The sequence below is a fragment of the Accipiter gentilis genome, chromosome 17 (assembly GCF_929443795.1).
Source record: "Accipiter gentilis chromosome 17, bAccGen1.1, whole genome shotgun sequence".
NCBI classification, from domain to species: Eukaryota; Metazoa; Chordata; class Aves; order Accipitriformes; family Accipitridae; genus Astur; species Astur gentilis.
This window is the reverse complement of record NC_064896.1, coordinates 9,807,394-9,831,970: the sequence shown is the minus strand read 5'-3', so window position 1 is coordinate 9,831,970 and position 24,577 is coordinate 9,807,394. Positions and strand designations below refer to the sequence as shown.

At 47.1% G+C, this 24,577-nt stretch overlaps 1 protein-coding gene across 6 annotated transcripts in view; it reads right to left on the bottom strand.

The window, feature by feature from the left end:
• LOC126047233 (USP6 N-terminal-like protein) overlaps positions 1-24,577 on the bottom strand; it is an 87,875-nt gene that overhangs the window by 59,323 nt on the left and 3,975 nt on the right. For 4 of the 6 annotated variants that reach the window (XM_049820586.1, XM_049820593.1, XM_049820594.1 and 1 more), the window contains exon 2: positions 14,280-14,361. The gene's annotated coding sequence lies outside the window, so the exon portion shown is untranslated. Of the gene's footprint in view, positions 1-1,192; positions 1,226-6,153; positions 6,341-14,279; positions 14,362-24,577 lie in introns of those variants that run through there. The other 2 variants (XM_049820588.1, XM_049820590.1) reach the window with 2 other exon arrangements.

The window sequence follows — 24,577 nt, the reverse complement described above, 5'->3', positions numbered from 1 at the left end:
AAGAAAGTCAATGCAATGAAGCACAGAATGCTTTTTCAGCTAAGTCTGTAACTACCCTATTTTCTCTCCAATTACAAGGTCAGTTCTAATCCTCTTCAAACCATCCACAAAGCGTTTGCCAAAATGCAGACTCCAGAGCAGCACAGTCAAGGCAAATGGTATATCGTCATGAAATATCAAGCCATGGGCATCACAAAAAAAGGCATCTATGTACTGAGGCAAGAAACAAAACAACCTGCAGGAGCCACTGGTGTCATGCAAACCATGTTAGGAACAAAGAACAACTGTTCACAGTGAAAGACCATGAGAGAGCAGATTAAAAAAAGTCAAACAGAAGGAGGAGATACTTCTTCCAAGTGACCCACAACTAGGCTGTAGAAAGCGTCTGCAAGGTAACATGCAAACTGCAGGAGAATAAGACCATCCGCAGCTGTTAAACCCAGTGACTCGTTCTCCTTCCCTGAGCACGCACTCTGATCGTCACTGTGGGGGGGATACTGGCCAAGTTCGACCTTGGCTGGAGCCAGCGTGGCAGGTCTTCCACTGTTGAGCTACCACACATTGGCATTACAGCAAAGCTGGGAAAGGTTTGGGGTCCAGCATTTAAGCCCTCTGTCCTGGCATCTTAAAAGACCATCTCTACAATATGAGCAGACCAAGGAGGGATCACAGAGATAATTCTAACTGTCCTTGCAGAGAACCACCACCAGCTGCTCTTTCTTGGGCAGAGGATTCAGAGGGGAACGTTTTCTCTGGTGCAGAGCTCCAAGCAGCAAGACACAGCATGTCCTGTCTTCTCCACAGTGTGTCACTCTGAAACAGAAACTGCAAGTGTTCAAATGGACAAGAACAAGTGCAGCAACCCTTCATCAACCCAAAGGTAGCTCGGACTCCAGGACTGAGATCCCCAATGAGCCGCACAGAATTTACCCAGCATCCACAACCACCAGCCCATTACAAAAGGCATCCAATCTCACAACTAGTGGGCCACAAGCTTTACAGAGGAAACTTGGGGACAAGAGGCACCTCCATCTGCCTGGACATCCCTGCCATGTCCACCAGTGCAATCTTAGATGCTGTACCACGCAGGTCGTCCTTACAAAACTCTTATGCCACCAGACAGGATGACCTTCCAGGAAGACACGCCACGATCACCTCTCTACACCACATCTTTTCCACAGCAAACACTTACCAAAACCATTAATTGGTGGATGACGCCAGAAAGCTGTAAAAACTGGTACACACACACACACACAAGGAATAGGAAGATGGAGCCATGTCATACTGCTGACTAGAGGAGAGTTTAAGCCGCTTTATTCCTGCACTTGTCCTCTGGTAGTTGAAGGACCAGGGCAATGTTTCCAAGCTGTTCCTCTGTTTGACCAAGTGTCCAAGTTGAACCCTGGGACAAGCAAACCTGCCAGGGCAGCTTCAGGTGTGTTTTTCCTCCAGAACGAAAACATCTCTCATTAACAGCAGAAACATTCATGGCAGGGAGGAAGCTGATCAGCTCCACTTTAGGGTTGCTCTGTCAAAGGATGCATGAACACAGCAAGGTCCAGGAAACAGGTTAACAGCTCATGCAGAGGACATCCCCATCTCCCTTCAACCAGGAACAGATGCAACACCAGTAACAGGGAGCAGAGAGATCAAGGATCCTTCTCTCTGGCAAAAAAACATCCAGAACAAACTAGCAGCAACAAAAATCAGGCGGAGGTCTCTTCTTCTGAAGGTTTTCAGCCACTTCTGCCTTGAGAGAGGAAATCACAAGGACTTCACGCAGATCATTCCACTTGTCCTCCAAGCCAAGGCACCTTGTCAGCCTTCTGCCTCAATGTCAGAAATTGTGTGTGCGCATAAGAGGAAGCGTTTGCTCGCTGCTTTAGCTACTTTCCAACCAGGCTGACCAAATCTTCCTGTTTCTTTGTGCTCCTCCTTGTACTTCTCCCTCTTGGCATCTGCTTCAAGAGTTCATGCATGCTATGAGCAACCAGGCACTCTCACACCAGGTTACTCACTTCTGAATACAAGGAGCCAAGACTTTTAAGGTATTAAAATGATAGGTTACTCAAATTTTATGAGGATGGCCTCACCAGCTGCTGGTTAAACAAAGACTGAGCTCTAAAGACATTACAGACAGTAATAATGAGAGTGATGATCACAGTTAAAAACTCTGGGCCAGGCATCTCTCTCTCCACAGAGAGGTGAAGATAAGCGATGTGACACTAACCACCCCCAGGGCTGGCAGGGACTGTTCAGCAAAGGCGTGTGAAGCCCTTTGCAATTGGAAAGGTGCATGCAGAAATATGTTATGCTTCAGGGCAGACAAATCCCTTCACGGAGAAGGTTAAAACCAGGACATCCCATCAACAGAGTCTGTGCATTCATGGTCCCCCAGCTGTGAGAAAATGAGAGCTGACAGCAGTGCCAATACAAGCAGTCTGTCCTCTCTCCTGTTCACTAGATTTACATGCCGACAATGCAGCCTGTGGGCATATTGTACCTGCTCTTTACATTCAGCATCCAGCTAAAACAACCCTTCTTCTCGTTTCTTCTCCCACCTCACACCAGCCAGGCTTCTGGCAACTAGAAGAGTAACCAGCACAAATAGCCCTCCTGCTCCCAAGTTGGCAGGGATGCATCCTTAACGCAACATTACAAATTCTATAGTAATAAAAACACTAACCTAAGCATTTCTGCCTTGTGTCAGACTTTCAAATAAACCAACCCAACTCAGCATGAAGCTAAGTATTCTGCAGATCGGGGTTCCTACCATACTGCCATGGGGAGATGCTCGTGCAAAGCAGCCAAGCAAGTCCCTTGGTGCTGCCACACACCACTGGTGCACTCTGCTTTACTGCACAAGCGGAAAATGGGAGGCAAATGCTGGGACCAGGTTCCCTTTCTCCCCACTGTACTTCGCGTCGAAGCCACAGTGGAGAACAGAACCCCAGCTGCTCTGGAGAGGTGCATCTCATCTAAACGGAGCAAGACCTGAGACATGGCTTTCCTGCATCCTAGCTCAGCATCTTCTGCCGCTCTTCATCACCCAGCCTGCTTTTGCCTAGGACTGCACCATAGAAAACTCTGCATTACCATCACTGGACTATGAAATGCCTGCCACCTCCAAACTGCAGGTTTCTGGCCAAAGTAGTAAGCCTTTGGAGGTCTCTGATAGACTTGTTTTTTCCTCCCTCACCTATATCTGTTCATCTGAATAGCAGATGCTTCCTTTGTTAGTTTTGGTTTCTGTTTTGTTCAGAGGTTTGCTTGCTTTTCTTATTTGAGTTGCTCTTAACAAAAAGTCCAGCTCCAGGCTGTGGCATAACCCATGCATTAGGCAGGCTGGCAGACTGCTCTTTTTGATCTGCTAATAACGGCTGGGTTTTTTTCTGTTCAATTCCAGGGTAAGCGAATAGCTCAGCCTCCAGGGAAAAGATACAGCAACTTCATATATCTCAAACCAAGCACAGTACTTCAGTGCAGAGCTTGCAAAACACGCACTGAGTTGGTGCCCTCCAGCATCTGCTCTGTAAACAGAGCACACTGGGGACAAGCTTACCAAACTGAGAAGGATGACTGCTCCTCGCCTCTTTGTTGCAGAGGGTGTCCCAAAAATCCTCTCCAGAACTCAAGAGCATCCAATAAGCTTCCGTCTCCCTGCTACTTTCATAAATTGGAATTCTAGATTTGGAAGGAAAATAACGTGCAACTGAAATTAATCAAAAGACTTGCCTTCGGTAGGGTCATGCTTCCCCCCAAAAAGGAGGTGATTTCCCAATTTGCAGACCAATACAGCTTATAAAGTACTCAATAAGCATGAATGCTGTGACCTTCCAAGTTTAGTCCAATATCTAGGGCAATCCTTCATTAGATATATTAATAGTTAAGTATAATATGAATAGTCATGTCTACAAGCACAGTTTTACACAGGTAAAAATTCACACCATATGCATTTTGCAGGGTGTTCCCATCATATCGATACATAAATCATATTTTCATATGTGCAACTGCAACTATTAAGAAAGCATTAGGCATCTAGCTCCTAAATTATTAACAAGTCTGTTTTCTTACACCTCTTCCTTGCACCTTTTGCAATCTTATTGGGGATAGCAGGGGATTATTTTATCATGGATAAAAACGTGATGAGGGAGCAAGTACGGCAGAACAGAACTGCCTTGTACCTCTGCAGCATGCCCACTTGGAGGGACAGAACCAAAGCAATCCTTGGTAGTATAGGTATAGGAGCCATTTTAGCTATACTAGTATACCACTATCATTACCTCAACAGCATAATTAAAGCGTTATGTCAAGGCTATAACAATAGGCTCTTTAAAAGGTGTGCCAGCTGCAAACTCTATCTGTATTATTTTGCTTGACAAAGGATGCCAAGCCTGATACTGTGCTCGAGCAATGGAAAAAACAGACTTTCAGGCAGATCCCCAGGACAACCACTCACAAGCAGACACAGCAGCTGGTTTTTCCACAGATGCTGTGAGCTGGGTATGCTTGCAGGCTTTTCCATACCAGATATATGAAGTCCCTTAACTCAAAGAAAGTTTAATCCAAAGGTTTTCCATCAGGAAAGCAGGAGTCTCTTTCACAACAGGCCTGCCAAACCTCTAAGGCTAGAAAGTTCAAGCAATCTGTATAGTCCATTTTTTTTTTCATTTTTCTTTTTTAATTTTTCTTCCCAATTAACATACCAATAGCTTTGGCATCAGAATACTTACAGAAACGGTCTCTCTCAATGCTAACACTAAACATTCATCCAAAAGAGCTTCTTAACTGAGGTAGAAGACCAGCTAATTTAAACACAACCCAGCCTACCTAGAGGGTTTTTAATACACCAGGCAAAAAGAGTCAAAGAGAGAAACTGCTGCAGCACAGAGATGACTACCACTTGTCTCATCTTAGAGGCCTTAAGGACATCTCCAATTTTGGTGGCAGAAAGAGAAGGAAGTGGCTTTTTCATTCAGAAATAATATTCAGACAACTGTCTGAATTCAGGATTCAGGCAACTACAAGCCCTTCTGAAAATTACATTTTTTTAATTGAGCTCTAATTCTAACCAGGATTTTCAAGGAGGAGCATAATCAACTTCTTACCTTATACCTTTGAAATTTTTAGGTAATCATCACTACACCCACCTAAGGGATGCTTCAGAGACACGGTTAGGTCCTTCATTAAATTATTCCTTCATTTAACCTACACACAAAGCTTTCTGAAGGCTGAACACCAGAATTTTAGGCTGGTATCAGAAAACAGCCAAAGAAACAGCTGCTTAGAGCAGTCTCAAGTGAAATGAGGTTAAAGAAGGAAAGAAATTACCTCTTTTCCTACAGAAATAAAGGTCATTACCATGCTTGGAGTGTTACTCCAGGTCAATATAAGCAAGCACTGCATAATTTTGAAGAAAAATAATTAATATCCCTCCACACCTATCACCAAGCTTCTCAGAGGGGCTGACACAGCGAGGCATGAATTGAAAAGAGGTCAAGGGCTGAAACAGGAGGACACAACCTCCTCTTCTTGAAGACCCATCAACAGCAGCAAGCATGCTTACTCCAGCTGCCCTGCCACAAAAACCTAACCAAGGAAAAGCATCTCCCCAGAAACAACAGAAAGGTTTTAACCGTGACTAGAAGTACTCAAGTTTGCAGTTCTAAACACATGAACTCAGAAGAGATGCTCTGAGAAGTGTTCCTCTCATGCGGTTTCTCTAATAGCATCATCATTACAGTATAAAGGGGAGAAACTAATTCATTCAACATGCATTCAGCCTCTAGTTGCTTAATACAAACATTTCTTTATGACTGTTTAAGTAGTCAGATGGCATGGAGGCTGTTTTGACTAGAAGACACGCCACTGGTTTCTCACATGTGGATTTTATTGCAAAATTCTGGTGTAATACTGGGAAAAAAAGCTAATTCAAAGGACAAATGAGAACAGTGACTTGAGAAAAGGTTATTAATCACTACATGTGTCCCATTCACCCCCTCCACCCATTTTTAATTACTTTTTTTTTCCCTATCTTAAGGGGCATGATAGCTGAGGAGCATGTTGTTCATTAGAGTGCATTCAACTCAGCTGGGCAGCTGCAGCAAGTACTGGGATTGCACTGTTCAAACAGTTAACACTCAGGAAACTTACCTCTTGAGCATCAGATCACAAGGTGCAAACACTGCAAGGTCGTGGTAATTCACTGGTGGTTGAGAACATCTCAGTGACTTGCAGTGGGTGGCTCGCATCCCATCCCTGAGGAGTTTGCTCATCGCAGTCCTCCCACTGCCACATCAGCAGACTCCAGGTACTCAACGGGCGAGGACATCTTGTCCCCCTCGACAAGACCAATGTTCATTAGCAGAGAGGAGAAGAAGTCAGACACATCCTAGGAGACACCATTGCTATGCCACAAAGATCATCTACCTGGGCTGATATAACCCAAAGCCTTTCACTGATATCCAGTGCTCAAAGGGGAGGAGGAAATCCCAAAAATGCAAATAAAGCCCACTTCTCACTTAAAAGATGCTTAGTTCCAAAACAAATCTGAGTAAAGAAATTCATTATTGCAGCTCATTGTAAATTAGGGAAGCAAACCTAAGTCTTTGCACAGCCAGAAGATCACTCTCTGAACAAACCAAGAGAGGTTTGCAGGTGTATGCCATGCTGACCATAGGGTCCAGCCTCTTGAGTTCAACGTAGGTAGAGATAAACATCTTCGGTGCAAAGCTATGTCAAGCCTGTTAAACACATATGCATACACATCCTAATAATAACCAGTTATTTCTGGAGGGAATTTGGGAGGGGGAAATAGGCATTGGGCTGGAAGAGTAAAACAGATTTAACATGTGGGATGCTATGTAGAAACCAGAAGTAGCAGGGTTTGTTATGTCGTTAGAAATGTTTCAACAAAAGTCAACTCCATCAAGCTTGCGAAGTCCTGCTTAAAGCTGAACTTGGCTCAATCTTAACTGAAACCTGGCCAAAAACCAAGCAAAAAGCCTGCAAGAATCACGCTTTCAGAAACTCAAATGTGAGCGCTACAAAAGCAGTTTTCCTGCCTGGAGCTCTGAACACAAGACCTTGTGTAACAGGAAAAAAATATTTTCTGCAAAGTGACCCAAAGGACTCCAGAAGCATTTAGGAGACTGCTTTAGTCGAAGTCAAAAGCGGGGGGGGGGGGGGGGGGGATAAAAGCCCATAAAATTGGAAGACAATGTGAACAATGCTGAGCTATTCATTCAAAAATGAAAGCTGCTGCTGAGAGAGAAGGGGAAATGCCCACCACAATGGCTTTGGAAAACACTGCCCAAAACCCTCAGGAAAGAAAGAAAAAGAAAAACATACTTTCAGAAATCAAGGATGAGAAAAGTAACACAGAGGAATTACAGCAGTTGCACGCTAGGAAATAAAGACCAAAAAGAAAATTGCCGCAGTCAAGCCGCTTATCGCAGCTCCCACAAGCCTGGTTTTCACCCAGTTTAATCCAGGAGTGCGTTTAGCAGAAACCCGGCGTGGGGGTTTCAGCAGCTCCCAGCACTCACGCCCAGGGGGACAGAGCCCCCGCTCCTTCCAGCCCTGCCGCCATGCCACAAGGCTGCCTCTGCTTTGCACTGAAAACGGGGAACGGAGGGTTGGTCATCGGCCCTGTGAGCCCCTCTCCATCCTCCCACACCTCAGAAACGAGCTACACCTCCCGACATAAAGGGTGGGTGCCCTCCCAAGACGGGATGACGCACATGTGGAATAAGCACGGGGCTGTGGATGGGAACCGCAGCAAGCATCTCACTTGCCCTCCCACTACTTAAAGAAAATTTGTGTCCTCTGCTCCACCTCCTTCCTCCACGGATCCCTCCTTTTAAAAATCCTCATTGCAGGAGAGAGAGAGAGCAGGGGCATCTTTCAAGCCACCACTGATCTTGCAGCGATAAATCTTGGTGTATTTAAATGCAACCTGGTAAATCACTGGCAGGCTGTGCTTCTCCTTGGTGTGGTCCTCACAGTGCAACAAGGAGGTATGGAAACCATCAGCAGGGGCTGATGGCAGCACTATCGGCATTATTGCGTGCCATGCACGTACCAGACCCTGTCCTTCTAAAGCAGCCTTCAGACAGTCCCATTTCCACTCAAAGCATGGCGAAAGAGGCCCCCAAAACAGCTACCCTCGCAAAAACTTTTTTTAAAAAATGGGTGTTTCAGGAACAAGTTGATGCACCTGGAAGAACCAGCCACTTCCTTGTGCTGGCATCTTTCCAGCCTACCAAAGCCTACCACGGGCACTGCCACAGGAATTTTGCAGGGTTAGAGAACAAAGAAGGGGACAGCAAGCTGCAATTCTAAAAATCCACCAGAAACCTTTGCCTTCAGGTTGCCATTTCCACCTTCTTCCTCAGTCTCGTCTTCCTGCACCCCGGCAGCCCAGTATGGGACCCTCCAGCATCCTCTCAAGGGTGCTTAGAGAGTAAAGTCCACATCTGCAAACCGGCCAGCTGTGACTTAACTCTGCTTCTCCTCTATGGGCTAAAAAGCCAGGAGCAATGCAAGACCAAAGATCCCATATGGCCAGAAAACTGGAGTTCACGTGGACTGCACCATCCATACCGTCCTGGATCCCAACAAGGGATCCAAGCAAGAGGTCATAACTTCAGTTTGATAAATCACCAGCACACCAAACCCAAGTATTCCAACAATGCTATTGCTCTCCTTCCTTTGCCTTCAGTTACAATATCTCAAAGACTTAAAAATACTTCTTATTATTTAACAATCCAGCAATTCTTCTGAGAGCTACTTAGGGCGGAAAAAAAAAACCCAACAACAATCCCTTATCAGATGAGACCAGCAGGACTCCAAAGCAGAACACTGGTGTTTGTCTAGAAAAAGCAGCACCATTCAGACAGTCTCAAGCAAGGAGCAAAACATAGCCAAAACAAGTCTTAATGAAAGCTGTATCTTTTGTCTGAGGAAAACAAACAAGTGAACTACATAGAAACTCAGCCAAAAAGAAAAAGCAACACAATCCCCGGTGAACTGATAAAATATTAGATAGCCCGTTGCATTTCTAGCTTAGAGAGAAAAAACAGAATATCCTTAGAGTTTTGTTTCTTTCTAATTCTGGGATATGTTTTTTGGCAGCAAGCCTGGGTTTCACCTGAGGGTAATGCAAAAAGGAACATAAAAAACCCCAACGTGAATGACAACTGAAGAGCAGCCATCTGTGTGGGTGTTTCTCTTTCCAAACCAGACTCGGAGTGAAAAGGGTTTTCCAATGAGTCAGCCAAAGAAAGGGAAACTTCATCAAGAGTCGCAGTGGGATCTGCCTGGAGAGTATGCTTCACGCAAGTATTAGGGCTAAAACCATTCCCCCTGCCCACCACCAGCAGCCCTCCCAGATGTCCATCTGTCCATTGTTCCTTACCTTCCCTTTTAAAAACTGCAGTGAAAGCTGCTGGGAAGCATGCAATGCGTGGCAAGTAATTACAGAGCAAAGCAGAGCAGAACAACCTCAAGGGATAAGTAGCAATTTAGACAGGCACCAAATGCTAACCCTCCACGAGAGCTACACGAGATCTCTGCACGTGAAAGCAAACTGAAAGACACTCAAATTGGCACTGTCACTCTTAGAGGGCTGGGTGAGCACGAACTAAAATGCCCAAGGAACAGATCTGCATGCCACAACCACTCACCTAGGCCAAATAAAATAAAAATGGTGATCTGAACTTTGCAGAAGTCAGGTCCATCCTTCACTGCAGGTAACCCAGAGATAGCCTTCCCACTGCTGCAACCACGTATGCAGACCTTGGTTTCAGCATTCAGCCAGAGATGTGGCTGCTCCTCACCTACCAGACTACCTGGGGCTGGAGGCTGCCAGCCAAGCGAAGCTCTCAGCCTGCTCAAAACCCAGCACATTTGCAAGACACAAAGTCAGGCTAGAGCAGATGGAGTCCTGAATTAGGCTGCTCAGCTTCGATCCAGCTCCTTCCAGAGCAGCTCCTCTACCACCACTGCAGACAGGGTATTGCTTTGGACTTAAGCAGCTTAGATGCACCTTTGGTCCAACCCAGGACAGCTATTTTCACGGCATCTTTGCCAGCAGATTGCAATATGTGCCCACATACTTTAAGCATAGTTCAACAGTATCAGCAAAAATTCACTGATAGGAGAAATATTTTCCTACAAGAGTACTCAAGGCGGACACCACCTCCTCCTCCTCCAAGTACTCACACACACACTGCAGCAAAACCCTCCTTGCTTTTTTCACCCAAGGATCAGAGGAAAAGCTGACACAGGGATGCCCCAAAATTTCTGCTCATTTTGTAACAAGCTGCTGTAAAAGGAAAATGAGCCAAATATTCACATGCTTAAGGACATATAAAGTAGAGACTGGCTTTCCTAATGTCTCAGGGTTCTTCTTGCCTCTGAGGGCAAGAGACAGAGCAGAAGAGAAATACCTTTTGGGGAGAAAGAACTAATAAGGTAGGAGTTCCCCTGAAATAATTAGCAATATAAATTTAAAAAAATTAAAAACAAAACAAAAAAACCCAAAAACCCAACCACCCACAAACTTTCCCAAAGGAAAAAGCTTCAAACTTATGAAACCTCTGTATCCACAGGTCATCGGGGGTATGCCAAGCATGGGACCGACTGCTGCAGCAACACTGGGACACATGTAAGATGTTCTGCATCCCACAGGGACAGGGGATTTGCAAATAGGTTTGAAACGAGCACGTCCCCAGGGAACCAGGGAAAACTGAGTAGCTAAAACAATCCGAATTTGCCAGCTGTTACAGACAGTTTTTCCAGAGGAAGATAACAACAAGTCTTAGGAAAACATAAGCCCACCCCCGACCCCGGGAAAGAAGACGGCACTTAATTTTTCCCAGTCTTCTCAGGAAGCTCAGCAGGAAATGGCAGAGACTTCCTCCACTGCATAAATTCTTCTATCAGGTTAAATTAGATTAATTCCTCCTGGGAAGATTACTGCTTTAGACAGTTGATGGGTGCTCTTACCTTGATTCTCATGGTGCTTCTACCCTAGTGACTGAAACAGCACTTAAAAGTTTCATCCCCAATTCTTTCACAAGGATCTGGCTTCATTACCTGCAGGCAACGTATACACACTCGGACCAAACACAGACTACACCTAAAATTCTAGTGCTACTTCCCCTCTTTATTCTGGTTTCCAAACATTCAGAAGAAAATTGAAATGCAACAATTCTCCTTATTTTCTTAATGGAACCATGACAAAGCTGCTGTGCAGTTGTCTGCTATGAGAGAGGCGGGGGGAAAAGAAGGATAAAGCAAACTGCAGGAGTTAACCTGCAGCAGCAAACAAATCATTTATGTGCCCACAGGTAGAGCCGAGCCTCATTTGTCAGAGGAGTAAGTATCAAAGGATTTGCACACAGTCATCCACTCCCTGGTGTCATCCTCAGACAGCTGGTGTTTGCATCGTTAACAACTAACAGTAACAAAGATGCCTCTGTAAAAGCAATGGTGGAAACGTCAGGGGATATGCAAGAACAAGAAGAAAAGATCTCTGCACCTCTGAAGGGTAGTTGTTCACATGAGAAGCCAATTTGAGACCCAGAAGGGTTAGGAGCACTCGGTGAAAGCAATGAGGCATATGAAGACAGTTTGTGCCTGGAGCAGCAGCTGGGGAAGAGACAGCTGCAGCACTGCCCCAGGACATCCCACGCGCTACCCTATTCCTTTCGGGGTATCTGACAAGGGTACTCAAACACGGGGATGGTAATGCCTGTATTATCACAAAGCTTGTCCCTCGGCAAGCCCAGTGGCCCCGAGCGTGGGTGCGACAGGACAATGCACTGTGTGGACGTACTCTTCCCATGGATGCTGCCGTTAAGGTGAGTTTGCTAACTCACTGCTCAGGGTCAGGCCAAAAGGTTGGTGACATCGACCACCAGACCCTGAACAGCAGTTCCCGTCCATCCACTGTTGGTTAACCTCCGGGGCAACTGTCACGAGGAAAAACAAGTGAAACGCAGACCGAATTAGCCACTGCAGCAAACGCAATGCTCTTCTCAACTCGTATTACCCATCCTTATGCTCTCACAACAGTGTCTCAAGCTGTTTTTTCAAGTCAGCATTTAACTTTTTTGCTAGCTAATACGACATTTCCTCTCCCTTCCCCCAGCCTGACTATTTGGTGAAACCGCTTCTTCTGCAAATTGTGCTGCAAATGCTGAACTTTTGCCAGTTAGACAGGGAAAGCCTTGACTAAAAATAAACCACATTTCAGAAAATAGATCCCTTCCCAGTACGATGGAGTAGTGGATAATGCATGCAAGCAGACCTGCCAGGAGAACACAACCTCCAGATTTGCATGAGAATCTCATCAAGCCAGTTGCAACCACTATGACTTGTCCCATCTTAAAAAAAAAGGCGGGGGGGGAGGGGGGGGGGGGGAGGGAGCAGGATAGGGTTGAGGGTGCTGGGGTAAATCAAGTTTCCACCTGTTTTGGCAGGAAGAGAAGTGCCACCACCACCATTTGCCTGCATCCCCTGTGAACTGAACTGCTCATAACCTGTACAGGAGGAAGAGGATGACACACCGCTCCCTGCACGGCCACTACCGGAGGCAAAACCCTCTTACAGGAAATTCACTGCAATTCAAGCATGTAAGAGAACAACTTGGGCTTTTGCCACCTGAGTCACCAGGAGTCTGGGGCTCTGACTCAGTGCTGGCTCCCTCCAACTCAGACACACCTGTGACAGCTTGCTAGCAAATGGAGGTACTCCTACCTTTGCTGTTCCTCTTCTCATTACGGTTCTCCCCTTAAAAAGGGCCTTTTACACTAGAAAATTAATTTATAGAAAAGGAAAGTACAGTGAGAAGGCTAGCATGGGAAGCACAGGCAGTGCTCTACTAACCAACTCTGCTTTCAGCTCCGAAGCAGAGAGCACGTCTGCTTGCATGGTGCGTTAAACCCTGGGAAATACAGGGGAATTAGGTGGAAACAGCTCCGCCCTGACGCCTACTCTCCAGAACATTCACCGCACCACCCAGACAGACCTGGATGAACCAGGTTTTCAAGAAAGGTCGCTTTCCATAATGAATCCATTTCACTTTTTTAGGGATCAAGAAAGCTTCATGCAGCAAGTTACAGTTAGGTTTATTCCTACAATCAAATGGGCCATTCAGGCAGGCCAAAGGCAAGGCAATGCCGTTTTGGCATGAGATCCATCAGGAACAGACATTTGCAGGAGCCTTTTTTGCTCTGTAAGCTCTTAGGGCAAGCTGAAGGCTCGAGCTCCGGGTGCCAGCCCAATCCCTCCTTGTCCATCGACGCTTCTGAGCATCCATCTACCCACTTCTCAGACCTCCCCTGAGCAACCACAAACGGCAAAATATTCCACTCCAATTCCAGGGGTTGGACGCACACCTCTGGTCAGCTGGGAACATAATTCCAGTTAATAAAAAAGCAGCCTGCAACCCAGCCCTGTATTTTCCCCTCCTCCAAGTAATGCAGGAATTGAAATCAAGGTGCAAGCAGACCTGCTGGTAGCACAGCGAGGGGCATCACTGAAACCATGTTTTGCATCTCAGTGACTACAACCGAGTCAAGCAATCCACTTACAGTGCCAGTTGCAGAGAGTGCAGATGAGATTTTTTCAGTTGAGCACTGATGCCTTAAAGCAATAAATACATCAAGTAACTCAGGCAAAAGGATGCATGGGGCAGCACAGCAGAGGCACTACTCCACTGTTTCTGATAGCCATCAGTGGCAGAGCAGAGCAGTAATTATCCAGGAAGGAATAAGCTGCTACAGGCTGTTCTTGCCGTACATTAGGAAAACAACAGCAGATTTGTTTGTGGTTGGACACCAACACAAAAACAGCTTCCTCCCACCCCCACTCAGGATGGCGAGCAGATGCACACTACATGGGAGCTACAGAAGACCAGCAAAGCAGGAGGGTGCAGTAGTGATGCATGCAGCCATGAGCTCAACTGGGATTCCCCAGCTGGTGCTACGGGAAGGAAAACGCTGTGCCTGCGTTAGCAAGGAGCATGGCCTCCCAGGAGTTGCTCTGCAGCAATGCTGTGTTTTCCAGGGTTGTTAGCAAGGCTAAGTGCAAGCCTCACCTTCTGCCTGGGTGTTTTCACAACACGTGTGGATGGAAAAAACCCTATTTGTTGCAGAGCATTCTGTCCCACAGTATCTGTCAATCCACACCCATAAGGCAAACTTTGCACACATTTCACTCTTGGACACATACAGACCCTCTTGCCCTCACCAGCAGCATGGCAAACATACCTGTTCAGAGCATCAGCTTCTCTTAAGGCACCGACAAGGAGCCAGAACACAATCCCCATTGGCATACAGGAACTGGCAAATCCTGTAAGTGTTCAGAGAGAATAGTGATTAGTGACATTAATAAGAACTGGCTGGCAAAAGGGAAGGACACCAAGGCAACCTCGCAAGAGATCGAAGGTGTTGGATCCCTGCCCTGAACACACTCCTGCCTAGCCCTGGCACAACAGTGGAGGTACCTGGCATGAGGCTGTCAGGGAACTTCTCCAAAATCACAGAAGGAAGCCAAGATAAAAGGCAAGACGATGAGTCCCAAACCAAGGCTGTTTGTCCAGCAAAGCCTCCTCAAGAGTCAGTGCATGGAAATTAATGTCTAAGTAGAGGGGCAGAAAAGAGGCTGACAAATGGGACAGAAGTGGTCACCTGCGCAACCCCCTACTCCTCTCCCTGAGATGCTGCTGAAGATCTCCTGCTCCACAGCACTTGTGCAATTTCTTCTAGTTTGCAGAGCAGATGAATCCCATCCGATGTCAGAGCCAGGCTGCTTCCACTTTTTCATTATTATTATTATTACTACTATTATTATTATTATTGATTCATCATTATGGTTTCATAACATAAATGATTTTATATTTCCCACTGATTGCTTTATAAAAAGTTTTTGTACATTAGTCACACAGAAGACATCTAGCAGCACTGAGCAAAAGCTGTGACATAAGTCACCTCTGTGGGCTGCAGAAACACCTTGCTGCAGGCATGCGAAGTGCCCACTGCATGCCAAAGAAGATGCATCAGAAAAAAAGATGTTTTACTGGAAACAATTCTAAGCAGCGTAAGGAGATGTTTTTCTGATGATACAACTGAAGCAAAGGTCACCGCATGAATACGGTTTTACTTTTCCCATTCCGTTCATGCAACAGTTCGGGGACAGCAACAAAGACAGTGGATGAACAACCATCCTCAAGCACATTGTAACAGAGAGAGGATTTGGAAGCGGGGGGAGGTAAGGAAACAGGGTGGGATGACTTCTCCAGTCAAAGCAGCAAACTGGCAAGGGGAAGGTACAGGATCAGCCTGACAACATCTCACATATTTCCTGCCAACTGGACCTCATTATGAGCTGCAAGAAAACTTACTCATGAAGTGCACTGGTTTACCTTGGACTAAGAAAAAGAGACTTGCTTGTTTTCCCTAGTCTCTGCGGGTGACTCACAGACGTCAGCCATTGCCAGCTGGTATTTAAAGAACTGAGAAAAACCATAATCCATTCGGCTCCCCATTTTCCCCTTTCTCCTTTCCCATTATGGAAGGGCTGAAGGCATTTCTAAGGACAAAAACAATGCTGAAGACCACAGCACAGACCTTGGACTCCAGCCTCAAGCACAAATTTTCCACCACCATTTATAATTGGTCTCCCTGTTGCTTTACATTACCACTCTAGCCAAAACACAAGAGTTATTTACTTGTGTTATGTACCTCCAGGAGGGTATTCTGTTTTAATTTTGAAGTCAGTAACTGGACACCATTCTGCAGTGGAACATAAAGTCCCTACAAAGACAGAAATAATATGACAAATCCAACCTGGACAATAATCTTCAGTGGCAGCTTATTTATAAAGTACAGAAAGACAACTTTCCTCCCCCAGCAGGGAAATTCATACCTTAGCTTCACATGGCTTACATCTAAAGGGGCTGCATTAGCTTTGTAGGACTTAATCTGCCTTGGCATCAACCCACTCCCGCACCAAGGCTCAGCACGTGGGGGAGAGCAGCATGGCTGCCGTGCAGACAACCTTTTCCCCCTTCCCCCTCCAGCTCCTTTTTCCTCTAACAGCTTTCTCAGCGCGACGGCTACTATTAGACAACATTGCAGAAACACCACTGGCAAAGTTCAAACTCCTTGCCTCCTGGTACTGCTGAGCAAGGCAAACAGAGATGCTTGTAGCTTCTCTAAGTGCTGCTGGCTGCTGGATTTAATCAAACCCATATGAAGGTGGCCTGGCCTGCCTTCCCAAAGCAACCGCAGCTCTCAGACAAAGCATTTTGTCCCACAGCAGCCAGATATACTGAAAGCACAGCCGAGTGCCAGGGAATCAGTCCCCCCTGTTCCCGAACTCCCTTCTCACCGTGCCCAGCGGCATCGCTCGCCCCAGGGCTGCTCGTCCCCAGAGACACCACCATGCTCCAGGCATTGCAGAGCATGGATGACACACTCATGCCAGCAAAGCTCCTCTGCTGCCTTCCTGCAGCTCCAACTCGTCCACCAAAATACACATTTCTCAGTGTCACCACCCCAGCAACCTCTTTCTGTCCTTGACCTCAACATTGCGACGTGTTGCTTGTTGGCAGACTGAACTAGTGCTGCAGAGACACAATAACATTTTATTTCATCTAATGCAGCACATAAGGATTCACCAGAATTTAAAAAATAGTTATGAAGCATAGGGGCAGAGGACTGATCGATACCCGGTGACCTACAGAGGGAGAAGGAAGCATCACCAGATCAGGAGTGAAAGGTGCAAGCAAAACAAAGGGGCAGAGAAATAGGAGGGCTCTGCAGAGCAGGAGCGACCAGAGAAGTCCCCCAGGCCATAAGCAGTAAAAGAAAAGGAAGGCACATGATGACCTCGGGGGACCTGCCGGACACCAAGCCTGACCACGCAGCTTTGCTAAGCAGATACACCCACCATAAAAGAAACTCTACTCTGAAGCCTAAATAGGAAGGTGGGGTGTTTTCCTGCCAGCTTTGAGAAATAATAAAGCTTTCTTTAAGGAGCTTATGCTTATTTTCTCCCCCCGTCCTGTAACGATCTTGCAACACCAGCAATTTCAAGCTCAAGCAAACAGTTCTGACCTCCCATAACCAACAGTAAGGCTGAGTGTCTGTGCTGCTTTTAACAGGAAGATGCACAACCCCCTTTGACACAAGCACATATGATGAACTCCTCAGATAATGGCTAGTACGTTGAGAGCGCTACCAAAACCACGCCAGCTCCCCACTCAACAAACCTTGAGAAATCATCGTCAAGGCAGTAATGTACTTGCAACAAGCACCTAACAGAACATCTTTTCAGGCTGAGATGGGACAGATAAAATGTTTATAACAAGTCAGGCAGGAAGATAAACCTATCCCTAGCCTTATGGCTAGAGGAGAACAGGACAGCAGGATTTGTCCTGCTCCCTCTCAGAGAGGCATTAACACATCAGGCCTTGGTCTGCAGCATATTAATCAGAGAAAACATAGAATCACAGAGTGGTTTGGGTTGGAAGGGACCTTAAAGATCATCTAGTTTCAGTGCCCCTGACATGGGCAAGGACACCTTCCACTAGACCAGGTTGCTCAAAGCCCCATCCAACCTGGCCTTGAACTCTTCCAGGGATGGGGCATCCACAACCTCTCTGGGCAACCTGTTCCCATGCATCACCACACTCATTGTAGAAAATTTCTCCCTTATTGTCAATCTAATATTATCCTTGATATGTTTAGCAGAAGATTTTATTTAAAAACTGTGCTCAAAGTCCTCCTGGAGGGATACCACCCATGGGTTAACTGGGAAGCTGCATGTTTTCAGCACGAACATGAAGCCATCAGCCAGTGCACCTCAAAGGACTCTACCAACATGGTAGCCTCCCAGAAACGTTAACACACTTTGCAATCCTTACCTCTCCTTTGCAGGGACGGAAACCAGGGTAGAAGCAAGATGTGCTCTACCAGGGCCTACAGGGCAAGCCATGCCCACTCCCACGTGCTCATCAGCTTAACTGATCCAAAACTATCCTTCGCTGCCAAAATAGACAGTCCTGCCTTTTCCCTTCTCCACCCCCTTCTACACATCCCAGTCATCTCTACACTTGTGGTAGCAACCATCATTTGCTTGATCCAACTGGAAGCCGTCCCAGAAAGAAGAAAATAAAGTGGAAGCATTTCTGGCAGGAGAACAGCCTGAGATCAGCTAAAGCTGATGGGAAGCACGACCTCAGAAAGACAGCACAGTGGTACATCTGGAAACCGAGACGGAGGCTTTCAAGCTACAATACTTCAACTCATCATAGCTTTGTTTTTGCACAGGGGTAAGTCACTTAAAAAACACTTTAACAGCTCCATTCACTGCTAAATGTGCCCAGCCACTCACTTTTCTAAAGACCCATACAAAATAGCCTGGTGAAGTGCTGCCTGAGGTCTCCAAACTAGGCTGATGCACTCAAACAGCAATACACCACAGCTATGCAAGCCTCAGCTTACCGAGGAACAGTGGTAAAACAAAACTTCTCCAAGAGGTTTGGGGATTTTTTATTTTTTTTTTGGTGTGTTTTGCCATAGCTGAAGGGTATTCTCAAATGGAGGGAGAAGAGGAGAAGGACAAACATATGCAAAGGATCTAGCAAAAGCTCTTAAGCAAAGCAGACAGCAGGATACTGAAAATAAATATGCAAAGCCCTTTGCAACACTAAAGTTCAAATCCATCTGGATATTTCTGAGGCTGTCACGGCAGCCCATAGGAGAGGTATTCCAATTCTTTACAGAGAAACCCTGGAAAATAAGGATGGAAAAACAGAAGCACAGGCTCAGACTTGAAGACAGCCCTTCACCCTGACACGCGACCTCCTTCAACACCACCAGGAGCACGGAGGGAGAACAGGACACAGCTCTGCATGGTTCCCACAGGCTGGCTTGTCCCCAGCACAGGGTGCCCTGAGCACCCCCCACCTCCATCCCGCTTCTCCTCCAGCACAGGGGTGGATGGAGGCGTCCCGACAGATCCAGGTGCAGCTCAGGGTACCGGAGGGGCTGCCAGCACAAGCCTTCAAAGCCCCGCCAGCCATCTCACCTCCAAAACCAGCAAGAGCATGATCCCCACCCAAAAAAAAGTACACACCACAAAGCTGTACCAAGTGGAGGGAGCTGATGCACTGGCATCCCCAGAGGTACCATCCAAACATCCCGGCAGTGGTCCGACGGAGCTCCCCCACCCCTAGCTCCTTACAGAGGTGAAGGAGGCAGAGCTAATCCTCTCACGTTATTTCTAAGTTTATGCAGCATTAGTCACACAGGCTCCTGCGGAAGCTGTCCTGGGGCCCCCAGGCAAGCCTCGCCTGCGATGGCTGCCATGCTTGCACCGCAACCACCAACTCTGCCAGCTCTCGACACAAACAGATGAGCACAGTTAAAACCCTCACATTCAAGCCTCCTTTAAACACCCTTCACAGAAATACCCAGAGCTGCTCCTCCATTAAATGCAGCTTTTTTTTTCCCACACCAGAAAAAGCACAAAGCAACTCAATTTGAGTTTCCATGGCATTAAAATCAATTCACCAGCTACGCATCTCCAACTTCCCCATTCTCAGTCTTCCCAATAACTGTTACCACGTGAAGCACATGCACACCCTAGAAATAGCCAAAACCATCCATAAGAAAATTATGGACTTTATTACAAAGCTCAAGCTTTCACCTCTGCAGAAATTAATCTTATCTTAGTTTTAAAGAAAAAAACAAACCACAAACAAACCACAACAGATTAATTCAGGCCAATTTTTACAGAGCAGAGTTTTCGAAGTCAGCTGCAGCTAGCTGTAACCACAGAGCTGATGCTAGGCAAGACACAAGAGCCATCACGCGTGCCACATTTATGCCAGGGACCTTTTGGTTACCTGCATGCCACCTCCCGGCAGCACGGACTTGGGGCAGAGCACAGCTCCTCGGCTTGCAGGAAAAAGCAGCTCATGCACTCACTAAGATGCAAGGAACCACTGATAGCAGATGGAAGCAATGCCCACGCCTGGCTCAAAAGACGGACTGCCAAAGGAATCAAGCCAGCCCCTTCGGCTGCACCTCCCCAGAGGTCTCCTGGCCCGTGCCACAGCTCTGCTTTCCCTGCCGGCTTTGCAGCACCAGAAAGAATCATTCTGCAACACAGTCTGGTGCACAGCCTCTTTTGCTCATTTCTTAACATAATTTCTTGAAATAAAACAAGAATAGCTAAATTCATGCTCTATCAGCTCAAGCTGATAGACACTGGCTAACCCAATCTTTTCATTTCAACGCCTGCCACTTCTAGCAGTCGGAGAATATGGACTAGCAGCACTGGTTGAGCCACAAACTAAAGACTCTCGGGACAGACCTCTCTGGGGACAGACCTCTCTGTCCATCCAGCTGCTCCCATACCAGATACAGCACCCTGCAGGAGATAATCCCCCAAGGACCAAACTGCTTTGACATGCCACAGGGAGAGGTCAGCGGAGATCCAGGCAGCATCCATGCCCGAGGCAGGAAAGCAGTAGGGGAAGAGATCCCTGTAAAACCCCAACAGATGACCTGGAAAACCATTTCCTGAGACACACAGGGGGCTGACAACAGCCCACCACTGCCAAAGAGGGGCAGAGACCCCCCCGTCTCACACCTGTTCCCTCCAGTCTGCGCTGGAGGGAAAAGCTCTGGCTGCCACCGGACCGAGCGCTGGCGCATGAGAGGGCAGAAGCTCCCTGCACTCGCACCGCTCTCCAAAAGGCCAGAATAAGCAAGGGGAATTACAGACTGAGCCCGAAAGCAACGCGCACACTTGCTGAGCCCAGTCCACCCCTTGTCTCGACACATGCACCGTGCAATTTTTTCCAGGGAAACCTGATTACGGCACCCCACTTTAAGAGGCAGCTAGTCACATTTTAAACATGTCAGCTGGAAACAAGTTCAAGCCCTTCAGTGGTTAAGGTCTTCTGAAGCTTTTTGCTTTTCTCAGCTATAACATTTGTTATATATCCCTCCTTCCCACTCCCAATTCAACTCCAAATTCCATTTGCTGTATCTCATGGCATCTTCTCTCGTAGTATGGGAGACCCTGAGCAGCCTCCAGCTAGATCTCTTCACCGCACAGAGGTACCAAAGCACAGCCTTCAGGTCACCCCACAAACACCCAAAGTTGAGCAGACGCAGCATCAGAAGGTCTCCAGCCTCAAAAACTGAGAGGACCCAGAGGAGCTGACTGCCTGATACTGCAACATGAATTAACACCAAGTCCAGTTGCTTGTAGCTTTTCAACAGGCGTCTTGTTAGAGCCCAGCACTGAGAAAACATTGCTCACCAAATGTCGTGCTGTTCAAGGTATCTCTAGCACTGCTGAGCATCCTCAGTTCATGATCTGCAGAGCCCACTGTGGGATATACACCATAAGCTCAAGACTGTTAGAAGGACAATGTTAGCAGGCTCTGTTTGCTCAGCCTCTAGACACCTAGAGCAAACAGGCTCGGAGTCTACAGGAGGCCAAGCGATGGTCCTACGGGCCCTTTCTCCGAGGGAGTGGTGTGATAGGTGTCAGTCCGCAGCAGCTCTGGCTGTTCCTCCACAGCTATGCTGGCACAGATGCCTGGTCAGCTATGCAGCAAACCAAATGGGGATGCAGATGTGGCTCAAATATACTTGGGTAAAGAACAAATTCAGTGCTGGGTCACTCAAAACGTTGTCCCAAGGTGGCAAGAAGGTGGCTCAACCGTGCACCTGGGCCAGAAGAGCCATCAAGCAAATCAATGCGTTGCAGATCAGATACAGGTTTCCCTGTGAAACTCATGCAGCAAGTCAGGGAGCAAAGAAAATAGCGATGCTTTGAAACAGTTTGAGCAACTTTATCTGGTTAGCGTTGTAATCAGCAGCAATAGCACACTCAACACTTCTGACCCACTTAACTGCCACGCAGAGGAAACGAACGTATTACATCCTCCCTGGTAAGTCCCCCTCATTCAGACAACGATGCTTCATGACCAGTTTTGACTCATGGAACTGGGGGAGGAGGGAAGAGAGAAACAGTAAGAACAAGACACCACAGACACAGCATTTTTTGAGAAACTGAATTTCTAAGCATTCAGGTCATTTTCTTACCTGCTCCCTCCTTGTCTACTCTGTATTGAAACGTTTGACAAGACACACAATTCACTATCGGTGCAACTTTGCTCTGCTCAAGCCCAAAACAGTTGTCAGAGCTACGAAAGCAGGAAAGCAGACACTCAAAAATTTTATCTTGGGAAGAGAAAAACACGCTACTTGACTAAAACTAAACTAAAACTTGACTTGTCAGCTACAATGCAAATGCAGGAAACTTAAAAAAAAAAAAAGCAATTGCACTAGAATTGCACTAGCTCAGACCCATACCTGCATCCCCCCAACATCGTGCCACTGTGGCGGTGAGTGGCAGACGTAGCTCTCGCACACTTGGTCGAGGCAACAGCCAGACAGGTTTCCACAGTACACCCTCCACACACCTGGCAGGCTGCAGCTTTAGCAGCTGGGGAAAGGCATGCAAAGCATGACCCTCACTGATGAGGGAACAGAACTGAAGGGAAGGGGAAGCAGGAGATTTAAAAACTCAAGCCAAGCAGCAAGTCTCAATGAGATACCACAAGTGAGCTGGCCCAAAGCGCGTACATCAAGAAGCCAGGCACGTCTGCACAGCTACTGCAAAGAAAAGAAAGAAATGCATGAGCAGGTTGTAGACTTTGGAGGGCTGTCCCAGCTGCTGCTAGGTCACTGGCAAGGCATGCACCCCACTTTGCTGAACAAGTGAATCTCCCCCACACCTCTCACAGCAGAGGAAGCATTGGCAAGCTGCTGAATACACCAACAAACAAGCATTTCTGAGCAAGTTGGCTTTAAATCTGCTGTCAGGATGCCAGCAGGGCCCCAAGGCCTAAGAAGATCAGATCTGTACTGACGGACACTTGGGCAAAGCTGGCATGATGGGGACACATGGGGGGCTCAGCATCCCCAGCACCTTCTTTGGCTTCACCAACCTTTTTCCCCCCCACCACTGGACTAATGACAAGCAGTTTCCCACAAGGAAAGTCCTGTGCTGAGTTCCAAAAGTTGGGGGCAAGTGCCTCATTTGCTTGATTTTTGGGGTACCTCAGCACTGGGGCTCACTGGTGCTGTGAGCTCCCACCGTGCCAGGTGCACAGGAAGCTCCTCTGCATAAAGCTGAACGGTGCTGGCTCCAGTGTTTGATTTCCAGGATCCAAGCCACAAGGAGAGCTAAAAATATCCCAATTAACCATTCCTTTGTAACGCAAGACTCACTGATGGTGCCATGAGGGTAATATACAACTGCAAACAGGAAGATGTGGTCTGCAAAAAAAAAAAAAAGAAATCGAACTGGGAAAACAGCTGGCCAGGACAGTAATCTCTGAATTCAAGCATGGACCACACTGCCCAAAAATGTGGAGGAGCCTGTGCTACTTGCAATTGTGGTGGCTAGCTCCGATGTGCTTCCAAGCTTTCTGGTGTGATATACACAGGGTATCATTTTTGCTCTGCATTGATTATACACAGCAAGCTTGTTTTGGCTACATCCCATGCAAGCTGCCTCCTGAATTGGCTGGTTGCTTAGCTCTGTGTCGTCCTGCATGTCAGGAGTTAAGCAGGAAACTCTTATTCCTGGTAAAACCCATTCCAAAGAGACAGCTAGTCTCCAGAGCTAAGGATTTCTTCACATGGAGATTTAGCAGCAATTTTTTTTATCACTGCTTGGTCTTTACGCTGACATCTAGACTTTAAACATCATCTGTGGGTAATACAGGAGTACATTACTCACAGTGGCACACCCGGGAGAACCAGCAAATCCTCTCCATTTGAGCCCCAGTGTCAGCTTTACCCTGGAATTACATTTATCTCTCTAGCACTAGGCTCCCATTAATGGAATTACCAGGCAGGCTGCTTCAGTCTTAACACTTGAGAGAGGCGGGCTGGGATGGCACTGCTCCAGCCTCAACCCGCAGAGCCTGCACTGTTTCTCCATCCTCCAACGAGCTGCCGCCCTAATGAGCCCGACCCCATGACGAGAGCCAGGGAAACAAAAGAAACAAACCCGAACTGTCCAGGGCCATCAATATCTTTCTAAGAACACCCAGGCCTCTTGCCAGCTCTCTTCCAACCCCAATTTAACTCTCCTGGAGCGCACAGGGGGATGGCACACGTGCGAACAACCTGGCAGGATGCTGAGCTGGGAAGCACAGCTGGTGCTCAAGCAGACACTTAGGAAGGCAAATCTGCACCGGTCCCTCTCCAAATACCTGATGCTGAGGGTGTCAAAGCAAACCCACAGCTAAGGAAAGCACCCATCAACCTCGAAAAACAGAGCAAGCACTCAAGCCTGCATAGTTGTTTCAGAAATACCCACTGCTACGTAAAAGGGGGAGGCGTGTTGTAGCAAACCAGCCAAGACTTCCAACCTCAGCATGGGAGATTATCTTGCATGTGCTAGAAAAACTGCCTTCCATCACACAGCAGCTATTGCACCACCATGCTAAGCAACTGGCAGCATG